The sequence below is a fragment of the Pinus tabuliformis genome, chromosome 2_2, assembly GCF_031772625.1.
Source record: "Pinus tabuliformis cultivar Carrire ecotype Pingquan chromosome 2_2, CPIR1, whole genome shotgun sequence".
In the NCBI taxonomy this organism is placed as follows: Eukaryota; Viridiplantae; Streptophyta; class Pinopsida; order Pinales; family Pinaceae; genus Pinus; species Pinus tabuliformis.
In genome coordinates, this window is record NC_142300.1 from 920,700,261 (window position 1) to 920,714,141 (window position 13,881).

At 36.4% G+C, this 13,881-nt stretch overlaps 2 pseudogenes; one reads left to right on the forward strand and one right to left on the reverse strand.

Annotated features, from left to right (window-relative positions):
• The first annotated feature begins 517 nt into the window (after positions 1 to 517).
• Positions 518 to 1,372, forward strand: LOC149196061 (putative histone H2A.2 pseudogene; annotated as a pseudogene).
• Positions 1,373 to 5,508: 4,136 nt separating this feature from the next.
• On the reverse strand, positions 5,509 to 6,210 carry LOC149196062 (histone H2A pseudogene; annotated as a pseudogene).
• Between the last annotated feature and the right edge of the window lie 7,671 nt (positions 6,211 to 13,881).

The following is a 13,881-nucleotide window of genomic DNA, read 5'->3' on the forward strand; positions in this document are numbered from 1 at the left end:
GTTCCACCAACTTTCTATTCACATTAACAAAATTTCCACAGTATCAAATCAGTTTTAGTCGGAGTGGTGTTGCGTGCGGACATCGGAGAGATGGATCTGATCGAAAAGTGAATGCTAATGAAAGGAGTAGTCTATAATGCGACTTTTCAGAGATTTATATCCTCCGAAAAGCGCATTATTCCGGCCAACCACCCAACCAAATTTTCCCTCACCTCCGTCTCCGTCACCTCGCCGAAACGTGAAGTCTGTTACCTCCGTCACCATCACCTCGCACGCCAACTGCCTATTTCAACTTCACCAACCCTGCCAATGCCTTAACGAGCGTATGGCAACCACGCCAACTCGATTTGAAAAATTCATGTGAACCGGAGCATCCCTTGCTACCCCGCCCTTTCCCAGAGCTTGACCACTGAGCAAGCGAAATGCGGTTTTATGGACAGTGATGATCACTGGGTATGCACAAAATGGATAGGTGGGTGAAGCGTTCAAGCTGTTTAAGGAGATACCTGAGCCAAATATGGTCACTCGGACGGCCATGGTTGCAAGATTTGTGCAGAATGGGCAAGTTGAGGAGGCTTTGGAAATGTTTGAGAAAATCCCTAAAACGAGACGTGGTGTCGTGGACTGCAATGATTTCAGGATGTACGCAAAATGGGAGCCTGACTACATCCCCTGCTATTTGAGTATTGTTCAAGTCATTTCCTATTTCATCTTTTGTTCACCATATGGGTTTTCTCAGTTCTGAATATATCATCCATAATGCAAATGAAAAGGTAGACAGAGTGCCCCGATGGCGCTTTAGGTGGATGTGATGTTTGATTCTGTGAGCCATTGAAGGTTGTTGGCTTTTGGTAAACTAGAGGTGGTAGACCCGTGTGTCTTCGCCTCATAGCAACTGCATTATTGTGTATTGTGTAACTCCTAGATTGTTTTAAAATGACAGAGCGCAACCTCTATTAAGTCAGGGAAGGGTGCAGGGGGCTGAAAGGGAGGATCCAAGAAAAATCCCATCACGAAATCAGTGAAGGCCGACCTTCAATTTCCTGTTGGAAGGCTCGACAGATATCTGAAGAATGGAAAATATGCAAAGAGGGTTGGGATTGAAGCCCCCATTTTTCTTGCAGCGGTGCTTGAATACCTAGCAGTTGAGATTCTTGAATTGGCAGGAAATGCTGCCAGAGGCAACAAGAAGAATAGGATAATTCCCCACCATATTCAACTGGCCGTGAGAAATGACGATGAATTGGGAAAGCTTTTGGGGAAATTTACCATAGCTCATGGAGGCATAATTCCCAACATTCACCAGGTGCTCTTGCCCAAGAAGGCTGGAGAAACGACGCCAGAGAAGGCTAAAGGTTCAAAGAATTCCTAGTGGCATTTGGATTTTGGGGTTTTGGCGTATTTTTAAGCATCTCTATTTGTTCAAGGTATCCAACACGAAACTGTGAAGTCGTTGTTGAAAATCCTACCAAATTATTTTTCTTTGCACCTAGAAGCTGCACATTACAAGCTGGCATTTTAGCCAGTGAAGAGAGACCCCCTGCAGTACCCATCAATTTCGCTGCAACCCCACTCCTTGCAATAACAGACAAATTGGGGGCAATGTATCCCATCCTACTCTCAACAAAATCCAAAACCTTCTTTTTTGTTGCATCAAGTGCAAGCGCTCTATCACATGCATCTAAAGTCTTTTGCAAGTTTTCTTCTAATAGAGGCTTACCACTAGTGGTAGATGCAGTGACAAAAACAACCATAACGATTGTCGAAGGTAAAATACCCTCAAGATCAACTAGAGTTAAATCGATCTCATTTCCAATTTTCTTTGCAACTGGAGCATAATCAATTGGATGGTGTACAAGAGATTCTAACTGAGGAAACTTCAACCATGAGTAAAGGGATAACCATGAGTGTAACGACTTATGATGGTTCTACTTATCTTGTCATGAATTAATTGCTTAAGTAGGTGAGATACATTGGATTAGGTGTTGCATTTGGGTTGTTGGTGTGACAAGGGGTTTGGGGGGCATTATGGTTGGAGTTTGTTGGCACAAGATTCATATAAGTTAGTTGAGTATGAAATTATTTGGTGTGGTAGTGATTTCATGCCCATAATGCATGAGACAACTTTAGATTGTCATGTGACACCAATACATGTGAGATAATTGCATTAATGGAAAATGTAGAAATTGAGGTGAAGTTGGAGTTGGTGGTTTAATGAAGGCAAGAAGTGCATAGACATAGCTAGATGTGTGGTGACCAAGGTGAGACCATTTTATAAGAAAAACCTTGGCCACATTTGTTTGGGTTAGACAGGCCCACTGGTAGACCATTGTGACTTAGATGAAACTCTGTCAATCAGCAAGTTAAAGTTTTTCATATTACCCTTCATAAAAAAAATTAAATCTTCTATTGTTGATCACATTGGAATGTCATAGTTGCCAACCAATCTCTTTCTGTTTTCAAGCTTCAAGGCTTCTCTGTCATTGGTGGTTTCTTTGTGAGTTCTTTTAGGTAACCATCTAATCAATGGTGATTGGTTGAAAAAGAGAATCCCTTTCGATATCCTCTCCCTGGAAATGTAGGCGGAGGTAAGTATAAGAGAAGGGAAGGTCCTAAACATTCACATGTTCTGTTCCGATAACTCAGGATTACATGCCACTTTGCTTTAAATTCAATGAACAAAAGGAGTTTGTCACTTGTTAAGGTGATTTTCCAGGTGATGCCTATTGGGAGTATCTAGCTATAAAGTTTAGATCCAATTTCGGGTGTCATATATCTTCTCATTGCAGCCCACAAGTTATATACCTGAAATGTTAAGTTTAAAGAAACTGGAAATGCAAAGTCTCTGGTTCATCTATTTCATGGAAAAAAAAAATTAGCAACTAACAATCGACATGCACGCATTCTCAAAGCAGGTGGCGTGCTCTGGAAAATCTATGTTTGTTGGAGGTATCCAACACGAAACTATGAAGTCGCTATTGAAAATCCTGCCAAATTCTTTTTCTTTGCACCTAGAAGCTGCACATTACAAGTTGGCATTTTAGCCAGTGAAGAGAGACCCCCTGCAGTACCCATCAATTTCGCTGCAACCGCACTCCCTGCAATAGCAGACAAATTGGGGGAAATGTATCCCATCCTACTCTCAACAAAATCCAAAACCTTCTTTTTTGCTGCATCAAGTGCAAGCGCTCTATCACAGGCATCTAAAGTCTTTTGCAAGTTTTCTTCTGATAGAGGCTTACCACTAGTGGTAGATGCAGTGACAGAAACAAGCATAATGGTTGCCGAAGGTAAAATACCCTCAAGATCACCCAAAGTTAAATCGATCTCATTTCCAATTTTCTTTACAACTGGAGCATAATCAATTTGATGGTGTACAAGAGATTCTAACTCAAGAAACTTCAACCATGAGTGTAATGACTTATGATGGTTCTACTTATCTTGTCATGAATTAATTGCTTAAGTAGGTGAGATACATTGGATTAGGTGTTGCATTTGGGTTGTTGGTGTGACAATGAGTTTTGGGGACATTATGGTTGGAGTTTGTTGGCACAAGACTCATATAAGTTAGTTGAGTATGAAATTATTTGGTGTGGTAGTGATTGCATGCCCATAATGCATGATAAAACTTTAGATTGGCATGTGACAGTGATACATGTGTGATAATTGCATTAATGGAAAATGTAGAAATTGAGGTGAAGTTGGAGTTGGTGGTTTAATGAAGGCAAGAAGTGCATAGGCATAGCTAGATGTGTGGTGACCAAGGTGAGACCATTTTATAAGAAAAACCTTGGCCACATTTGTTTGGGTTAGACAGGCCCACTGGTAAACCATTGTGACTTAGATGAAATTCTGTCAATCAACAAGTTCAAGTTTTCATATTACCCTTCATAAAATTTTATAAATCTTCTATTGTTGATCACATTGGAATGTCATAGTTGCCAACCAATCTCTTTCTGTTTTCAAGCCTCAAGGCTTCTCTATCATTGGTGGTTTCTTTGTGAGTTATTTAGGTAACCATCTAATCAATGGTGATTGGTTGAAAAAGAGAATCCCTTTTGATATCCTCTCCCTGGAAATGCAGGCAGAGGTAAGTAGAAGAGAAGGGAAGGTCCTAAACATTCACATGTTCTGTTCCAATAAGTCAGGATTGCTTCTATCCACAATCAAGGCTCTGGATGGACTTGGTCTTGATGTTAAGCAAGCAATCTTAAGTCGCCTCAATGGATTTTCACTAGATGTATTTCGAGCAGAGGTAATGGAATGTTTCAATTGATTACCCATTAAACTGCAACAGCTTCTAGTCTAACTCTATTATTTTGCACATTGTGATTAACAATCCACTGGGGAAGATGTTACAACAAAGGAGATCAAAGCATTGTTGCTGCAGACAGCAGACAATTAAGATGGACTGTAGTAAACATAACTTACTACACATCTTCAAATGCCCCTTCTACTAAAAACCATAATATCATTTCAGTCAAAATTCAGAACAGAACACATTGAATTCCCATGGTGGAAGCCCTCTCTCCACAGGGATTCTGATATAGAAGATGAAGCAGAGTTACATTACATATTACGCTGACAATACTCTGAGAACCTGTGCCAGGGGTTGGCTGAGACAACCTTGAAGCTATCCACATATCAAATTGTTTAGAGTATGTTAGTATAGTCATGTCATAGCAATCTGAATTGATAACCTTCTGTGTACTCATGTGAAGGCCGACATTTTGGCAGTTTGTTTCCATGTTACACATCACAATGAACATTTACTCACAGAAGTCTAGTTGTAGGATTAATACCTGTGATCCTTATTCCAGCAGAAATTATGTAGCAGCTGTTGGTCATTTTAGAAGTAGTTGGTTTCTTTCTTTTCATAGTCTCCCTGATCCTCTATTCACTGCATATTCCTTAAAATTCAATCACCCCTGCAAGAATCTCGTTGCGTATATATATATATATATATATATATATATATATATATATATATATGGTCTTCTGTTGACATAGACTTTATATTGGCCACTTGATGAGTTAGTTTATGAGCGACTGGGTTACAGGGCCTACAGAAAATAATAACATGAACGAGTTAATGGATTCCATGCTTAAAGATATGGAGGAGGACACATTGAATTCAGTCTCTGCTATTAAAAAACAACCCCCTTCCTATTCGGTAAGTTTTTAGCATTTCTCGCTGATTGTTGATATCATCAGTTTGTTTTAGAGTTTCATTTTGAGAATCATTTGGATTTGAGTTGGCCTTGGATGAGGAAGCAATTGGATCCTTAAATTTATTTGTATCGCTTATCTTAAAATCTCAACACAATTAAAGGTTATGGTTTCTGAATTTAATGATTTGCCCAAATATGGTAGATATTGTACCAAGAATATAACCACCTCTAGTTTTTAAAAAATTAAAACAGGGATTATATTTAATAATAAGCGAGAACCTACAATTCACAAGAGGATTTTGTGTTTCAAACTTATAAAACTTGGAAAATGAACCACATAGAAAAAAAGATTTTAATCCAAATTATTTACTATACAAAAGGCATCACCACCAGTCTCCAAATCGATTCCACGGAAACAAAATAGGGAGCAACATGGCCATACAGGCACCGTAACCCATAAAACCTTCGAAGGCTACAACATTAGCATCAAAGTCACACAAAAAAACCCAAAATCACGAAACCCAGGCCCGCTGACAGTCAAATCAGGCACATTCGTATTCATGGCTATGGATGCTTAAAAATACGCCAAAACCCCAAAATCCAAATGCCACTAGGACTTCTTTGAACCTTTAGCCTTCTCTGGCGTCTTTTCTCCAGCCTTCTTTGGCAAGAGCACCTGGTGAATGTTGGGAATTACGCCTCCATGAGCTATGGTAACTTTCCCCAAAAGCCTTCCCAATTCATTGTCATTTCTCACGGCCAACTGAATATGGTGGGGAATTATCCTATTATTCTTGTTGTCTCTCGCTGCATTTCCTGCCAATTCAAGAACATCAGCTGCTAGGTATTCAAGCACAGTTGCAAGAAAAATGGGGGCTCCAATCCCAACCCTCTTGGCATATTTTCCATTCTTCAGATATCTGGTGAGCCTTCCAACAGGAAATTGAAGGTTGGCCTTGACTGATTTCTTGACAGGATTTTTCTTGGATCCTCCCTTTCAGCCCCCTGCACCCTTCCCTGACTTAGTAGAGGTTTCCATAGGTAGCGCTCTATCAATTTACAGCAATCCACGAGTTACACAGTACACAATAATGCAGATGCTATGAGGCGAAGACACACAGGTCAACCACCTCTACTTTACCAAAAGCCAACAACCTCCAATGGCTGAAAGAATCAAATATCACATCCACCTAAAGCGCCATCGGGGCACTCTGTCTACCTTTTCATTTGCATTATGGATAATATATTCAAAACTGAGAAAACCCATATGGTGAATAAAAGATGAAATAGGAAATGACTTGAACAATACTCAAATAGCAGGGGATGCAGTCAGGGTCCCATTTTGCGCACATCCTAAAATTATTGCAGTCCACGGCACCACGTCTCATTCAGGGATTTTCTCAAACATTTCCAAAGCCTCCTCAACTTGCCCATTCTGCGCAAATCCTGCAACCATGGCCGTCCGAGTGACCATATCTGGCTCAGGTATCCCCTTAAACAGCTTGAACGCTTCACCCACCTATCCATTCTATGCATACCCAGCAATCATCACTGTCCATAAAACCGCATTTCGTTCGCTCGGTGGTCGGGCTCTGGGCAAGGGCAGGGTAGCAGGGGATGCTCCGGTTCACATGAATTTTTCAAATCAAGTTGGCGCGGTTGCCATACGCTCGTTAAGGCATTGGCGGGGTTGGTGAAGTTGAAATAGGCAGTCGGTGTGCAAGGTGATGGTGACGGAGGTAACGGAATTCATGTTTCGGCGAGGTGACAGAGACGGAGGTGAAGGAAAAGCCGGTTAGGTGGCTGGCCGGAATAATGCGCTTTTCGAATGATTGAAATCTCTGAAAAATCGCATTATAGACTACTCCCTAATGAAATATAGTGGAAGGTGGCATTAAATGCAGTTATTCGGGCCTCCTACAACCAAGTACATGTTTCATTAATTGTGTCGGAAGAATTATGCTGTAATGGTGGGCATGCATGAGAGTACGAGATGCTCATAGATGAGAAGGAGACGGATGTATGGGTATGCCACACTATCAAGGATAGTGTATTAATGGGTGTATAGGGTTGGAAATATTGGTTGCCTAAATCCACCTCCCCTTTAATCTTTTCAAATAAATGGCACGTGCATACACCATTTGAACAATAATATGCGCGATTTAAGGTAATTGATCGCTAAGCGTCTATATTTTTAAATAAATAACAAGCACGTCCGTTGGCTTAAATTCACTTTTTGTCTATAAATTTCTTCAAGCAAATAACGCGTATTTACACGTTCAGATAAAATTCACTAGTGGATATCTATTTTTTAATGCGTATTTATGGAATGAATTCACTACTCTTCCGCATATTAAATTCACTGGTCATCACAAATATCAATTTGTCTGTATGCCAATCACATGGTTTTTTTTTTAGTACATGTAATGTTATGGAAGATTCAATCTTACAGCCAAATGTTTGCCCTGGAACCCTAACTTTGATGTACAAGTTTCCTTACAAATTTGCTATAATTCTGCCTACCAACCTTACCCAAGTTTCTGGAGTCAGGACCGCTTTTAACACGACCTTCTAATTTCTGGTTAAGCTTGGGAGCATGGATTGCATAGGTCTCCAATTGGCGCAGTTTATCTGTTTTAGGTTTTGGTTGGAATAAGGCCATACAATTTCAAGAGAAATTTGTAATTTCTCTTTATTTATTATATTTTTCCCACAAGCAAAAAACACTGCCATATATTAATGAATTAGAGGATGGTTTTAAAAACCCTGGTGCAGAGACAGAAGGACGATAGATCCAGAGACTAAATACGTCCAATATATATCAAGAAACCTTAAACATTATCAGAAATTGCCACAGAGGCCAGAAGGTTATCAAAAGAAGGAAATTAACAAAAACCTGTACCACTTACAGAGGCCGAAAATAGTAAGGAAAGACTGTCAAGATCTAATATCAGAAACCATCAGCTTCAGGGAGCCCGAGCATACAAAAGAGCCCAGAACAGAAAAGGATCTTGAGAGGAGCTAAAAAGCTATCTTTATTTATTATCTTGTTGCTGGCCGGTATAACCCAACGGATATTACCTTGATTATATATTAAAGTGCTTTGACTAAAAAATTAAATAGTAGTATATAATGTTTACATCATAAAATAGAATTTAATTATTTTTTAAATATGTTAATATTATTTATTTAACATTAGATTAATTCATTTCGTTTTACTCTTATTCTGCAATGATGAACACCGAGCAGCCTGCAGCATAATAACTAGTCTATCATGTCAATAGATAAAATTTGTGCCATGTCATTTTAGATGGCCGCTGCTACTCTGACATCTGTTACCATCATGTGCGCAATCGGTTTTTCTCCAACTTAGGCAGAATAGAGTAAGGAAAGGCAAACAGTAAATCGGTCCGACGATGAGCAAAAATGGGAAGAGGCTGGTCATCGTCCCCATCTAAAGGCCGTCCATTAAAAATGGCAAGATTTTTGCCTTGTGAGGTATCTTGATCAACCTGCCTTGTATGATAGAGTAAAGTTATTTTGACACCAATAATGTGTCACTAAAATTAAAATGAAGTATTTGACTTTATATTTATGTAGGTTTATACTTTAATTTTATTTTCGTTATGGAAGAGGATAAAGTTTTATTTTAATTTTATTATTTTTTTTATTATGTTTCTTTTATTAAAATAGATAATTGATATTGTTTTTATTTTTAAAATACAAAATAGATTTTAAGAATATCTCCAAATTGATTTAATTTGATAAAAGTAATACATTTAAAATAATAATGTGAGCATTGAACATCTATTAACAAGACATTAAATGACTTCTTTGTTAATTTAAAATAATAATGCAAGCATTGAACATTTATTAACAAGACGTTAAATGTCTCCTATGTTAAGGATGTACGTTAATGTCCACCCTACACACTTACATATCTAAATAACAACATTTCCAAAAACAATATCATCTTAAAATAGAATTAAATGAACAAATTGTATATCTTTATCAAAAAAATTTTAAGAACTCATCAATTTATTTGGTTGAAATTATCACAATAGTCTTTGGTCATTGAAATTATAAAAATAATAGAGTTGAATAATTAGTTTTTTTGGGTATATTTTTTACTATTTTTTAACATAAATATTTATTGGAATTGTAAGTATGAGTTGTGTAATCTATGTAATAGAAATATCTCATAATTTTTTCAAAGTAATGAATTTAGTTATGCATTTAAAAAGTTATTTTTAATAATGAACATCACAAACTCTTCAAATGTTTTTTTTAATATAATAATTTAAAAACTCCTATAAAAACCATCTACTTTAATTTGTTTTGAAGAAAACCTTATAGGATTGTTGTAATTAGAGTGTTTTTTTTGAACTTTGATATTCTTAGAGATTAAAGTCATGGGTAGAACATTGTTTAGCATGGGGCATAGTCAAGTGGAGTTTATGTTTGGAATTTTGATGTGACAAGGAAGATATGCAAAACTTGAGGTTGAGAATTTGTCATATTAACATTATCATCATATTATTAAATAGGGTGAACACATAATTTTAGCTATATTTACCATCATATTATTATATATTGTATACACATAAGTTTAGCTATATTTAAACTATACCAAAATATGATTAACCATCATGTCATACACACAAATAAAAGAGGGTGTATCATTATATGTATACAAATACATATACATATTGACATAACATCAATATTTTATATATGAGAAAGGTAATCTAATCAACTACACATTATTTAAAGAGATTATATAAGTAATTAAAGTAAAACAATTAAGAGATTATATAAATACATAGAGTAAATTAATTTGAGAAATTTTATAATAATTGAATTAATCTGGTTGTGAAGATTGTAATTTTAAATTCTTAATATATAAATTTATTTAACATTGAATTTTTTTACAACCTTTTTATTATGTAATCTTAATAATAATTTATAATTCTAATTCATTTGGCTTTTATGGAGGTTATTTATTTGTACCTTCTATCATTCTTTTAACACTAGGATGGAATCTTCCCATCATTTAAGGTCTCTTGGTCACCTACAATCTTATAGCCTAATGGTTAAGAGCATGTGTTTCCTTCTAAGAGGTCACAGGTTCAAAACCAGAGGGGGGTAGAGTATGTATGCCTTCGTAGACTTAGCAGTCAAATCGCTGCGCGGAGGTGGGTCCCGTGTCCCACAAACAGGGGGATCTCATACACCAATATTGGTGTTTGGCTTGGCTGTGACCTTAAAAATAGATATTATTATTATTATTATAAGCATAAATATACGTTACGTATAAATTTATCTATATAAATATATGTCACTTATTTATCTACATATGTGTCGTTTCTTCTCACTATACTCTTATCAAAGTATGGACTTCATTTTAAGTATTAAAAATTGCATTATGTTAGGGTAGGAAACTTAGTGTAATTTATTATTTTCTAATAAGGTGGTTTTACACATTTGCTCAAAAAAAATTATGTAGTGAAATTCTTATGAAAAGATCAGCCAATAAAAGAATATTATACATCAATTTGATTTCAACTAGGTTGTAATCTTAAAATTAAAGTATTATTATATTTTATAGATTAACTAATTTTCTTATTTTATTTTTATTTTGAATGAATAAAAATATCCTTTTGATTTTTAATGAATAAAAACATCTTTCCACACTATCATTCACTAAAATGCTTTAAATAAAAATATCTATTATACTAACTAAAATAGTTTTTTCAAAAACAATTATACATGTATTAGCACTCATTGATGTTCACAGGGGTGAAGAAGTGGGATTGAAACTAGTGATATGAATCACATAGCGTCAATCATCACTTCCGAGGCTTGCACCCGGGGGTGAAGAAGTGGGATTGAAACTAGTGAAATGAATCACATAGCGTCAATCATCACTTCCGAGGATTGCACCTGGTAAATAGGACTTCCCGGGAGGTCGATTGAAACTAGTGAAATGAATCACATAGCATCAACCATCACTTCCAGAGCTTACACCCGGTAACTACGACTTCCCGGGAGGTCACCCATCCCAGATCGCCTCTGGTTCAACCGTGCTTAACTGTGGAGTTTTCCCCACAATCAAGCCCACTTAGCTTGCTACCCCATTTGCAAAACCTTAGCAAGTATTGTGCCTCATGAACCATTCAAGTAGAGTTCCCTTCACTCGTTTGAATTAAGTATTGGGGTTTTCACATTGCATTATATTAGATATCATTTTGGGAGTCATTCATCTATGACCATTTCCATGAGAGATAGTCATAACTGACTAATTTCTCATGATTTTTGAATAGTCCACTTAGCATTCATTGCATCAAGTGATGCTCACAGGGGTGAAGAAGTGGGACTGAAACTAGTTAAATGAATCACATATCGTCAATCATCACTTCTGAGGCTTGCACCCGGTAACCTAGACTTCCCGGGAGGTCACCCATCCCAGATCGCCTTTGGCTCAAGTGCGTTTAGCTGTGGAGTTTTTCCGACAATCAATCCCACTTAGCTTGCTACCCCATTTGCAAAACCTTAGAAAGTATTGTGCCTTATGAACTATTCAAGTAAAGCTCCCTTCACTCTTATGTATTTAAGTATTGAGGGTCTTTTGCAGTGCATTATATTAGATATCATTGCTTTGGGATTCAACTGCATTAAAAAAGTCATTCATTTATGACCATTTCCATGAGAGGTAGTCATAACTAACTATTTTCTCATGATTATTGAATAGTCCACTCAGCACTCATTGCATCAACTGATGCTCACAAGGGTGAAGAAGTGGGATTGAAACTAATGAAATGAATCACATAGCGTCAATCCAATTATAGTAGGTTTTTCTAGTCTAATTTCTCTAAAATCCAGCAGCAATTTATTGAAATCACAAGCTTGATGGGTAACCCCTGCACAATTCAAGTACCCTAGAGATTTTTTAGGGTGTTCAATCCATATATACAATAAAAAATCCAGTTTAAATAACACAAATCAAGCTTTCACCTCCACAAGATTAAACACGGAAAATTCCAAAATAAACTATTTATAAAAATGTCACTATCTACTAAGAAAATAAACTATGCCTATAAGTGTTACTATCTATGAAGAAAATGAACTAGTGTGTTAACCCTCAAAATTTATCTTAATGAAAAATAGATTATTTTTCTATTTACTATCAACACACTATATATATATATGGAAAAATAATTTATACATTTATTTTAATTTATATTTTAAGTTTTTTATAATAAATTAGGAAAAATATATTCAAATAAATAAAATTTTAAAATTATTAGGTCAATATGATTAATTTTTATGATTATTGTGCTTGTACAAAAATATTTTCCCGGTTTGGAAAGCTAACCTTGGCATTGTTTTATACTAATTGTTGACTTTTGTTGCGTCAATGTATTAGGGATCCAAAACCCAAAATGTGGTGCTCCCCAATATTTCTTGAACCGAGACTAAAATAAAGATGCATGGTTAGTAACTTGGTATGTGCGAGCATTTTCTTTTTCAATTCGTTGTCCATTCAAATGCGATGTGATAGTCATATGCATCTGTGTACTTCAATTACTTCCAGCCATCACTTCACTTGGTTGGTTGGTGTGAATTCACTGAACCCATTGAATGACTTATTCTCTATTCGACAGGGCATTCATTCTCAACGTATTTTTTTGTATTGTTGTAATCCAAAAATTCGAATGGTCAGTATAAATTTCAGAGCATTATGGAGTGTCTGCCAGTTATGGGTGATGTCGTAGTCATATGCATTTGTGTACTTCAATCACTTACCACCATCACTTCACTTGCTTAGTTGATGTGAATTTACTAACCCCAATAAATTATTTATCCTCTATTCGGAAGGACATTCATTCTAGATGGGTTTTTTTTATTGTTGTAATCCAAACATTTGAATGGTTAGTACAAGTGTCAAATCATTATGGGGTGTCACCAATTATGGGAAATAATCATATTGTTACTGCATTTATTATTATGTCATTGCTTATGGAGTGACATATTCAAGCGGTCATTTCTTCTTTTGTCCCTCGCAAAACATATCAAGGTTATTCTTGTGAGACAAAATGGGTCACTAAAGCCCAAAGAAGTTGTGATTCTTGAAGGGTGTGAGAGCGAAGATGATGTTGTAAAGCCCAAAGTTGTGATTCCTGAAGCGTGTGAGAGCAAAGATGTTGTTGTAAAGCCCAAAGTTGTGATTCCTTAAGGGTGTGAGAGTGAAGATGTGGATAAAAGTTTTAGCTTCAACAAGAATTTTCAATCAAAGTATGATCTCAAATACGAGGTTGGGTGTGGACATTTTGGGCACACTTGCTTTGCAATGTCTTGGAAAGGAGAGTTGAAGGGTCAGCCTATCGTTGTCAAGATCATATCCAAGGCCAAGGTCACTACTCCTTTTGTTACCATGCGGGCATGGTACTAGTTGTGGAAAGGATACACCATTCGATAAAATCCTTAAAAGTTATTTTACAAGAATGCATGGTAATCGCTCCACTGTTTTAAGAGGCTGCGGGGTGGTACAAACACATTTTTATTTTATTTTATAGGGTGTAATTATGCAACGTAACTTCTGCTTTGTTCTTTGATAAATATTTTCAATGTATAGGGAGTAATTATGCAGCTTCATAATGTAAAAACAGTGAACAGTGAAAATCAATTAAGTGGGGCTTGATGGCTTTTT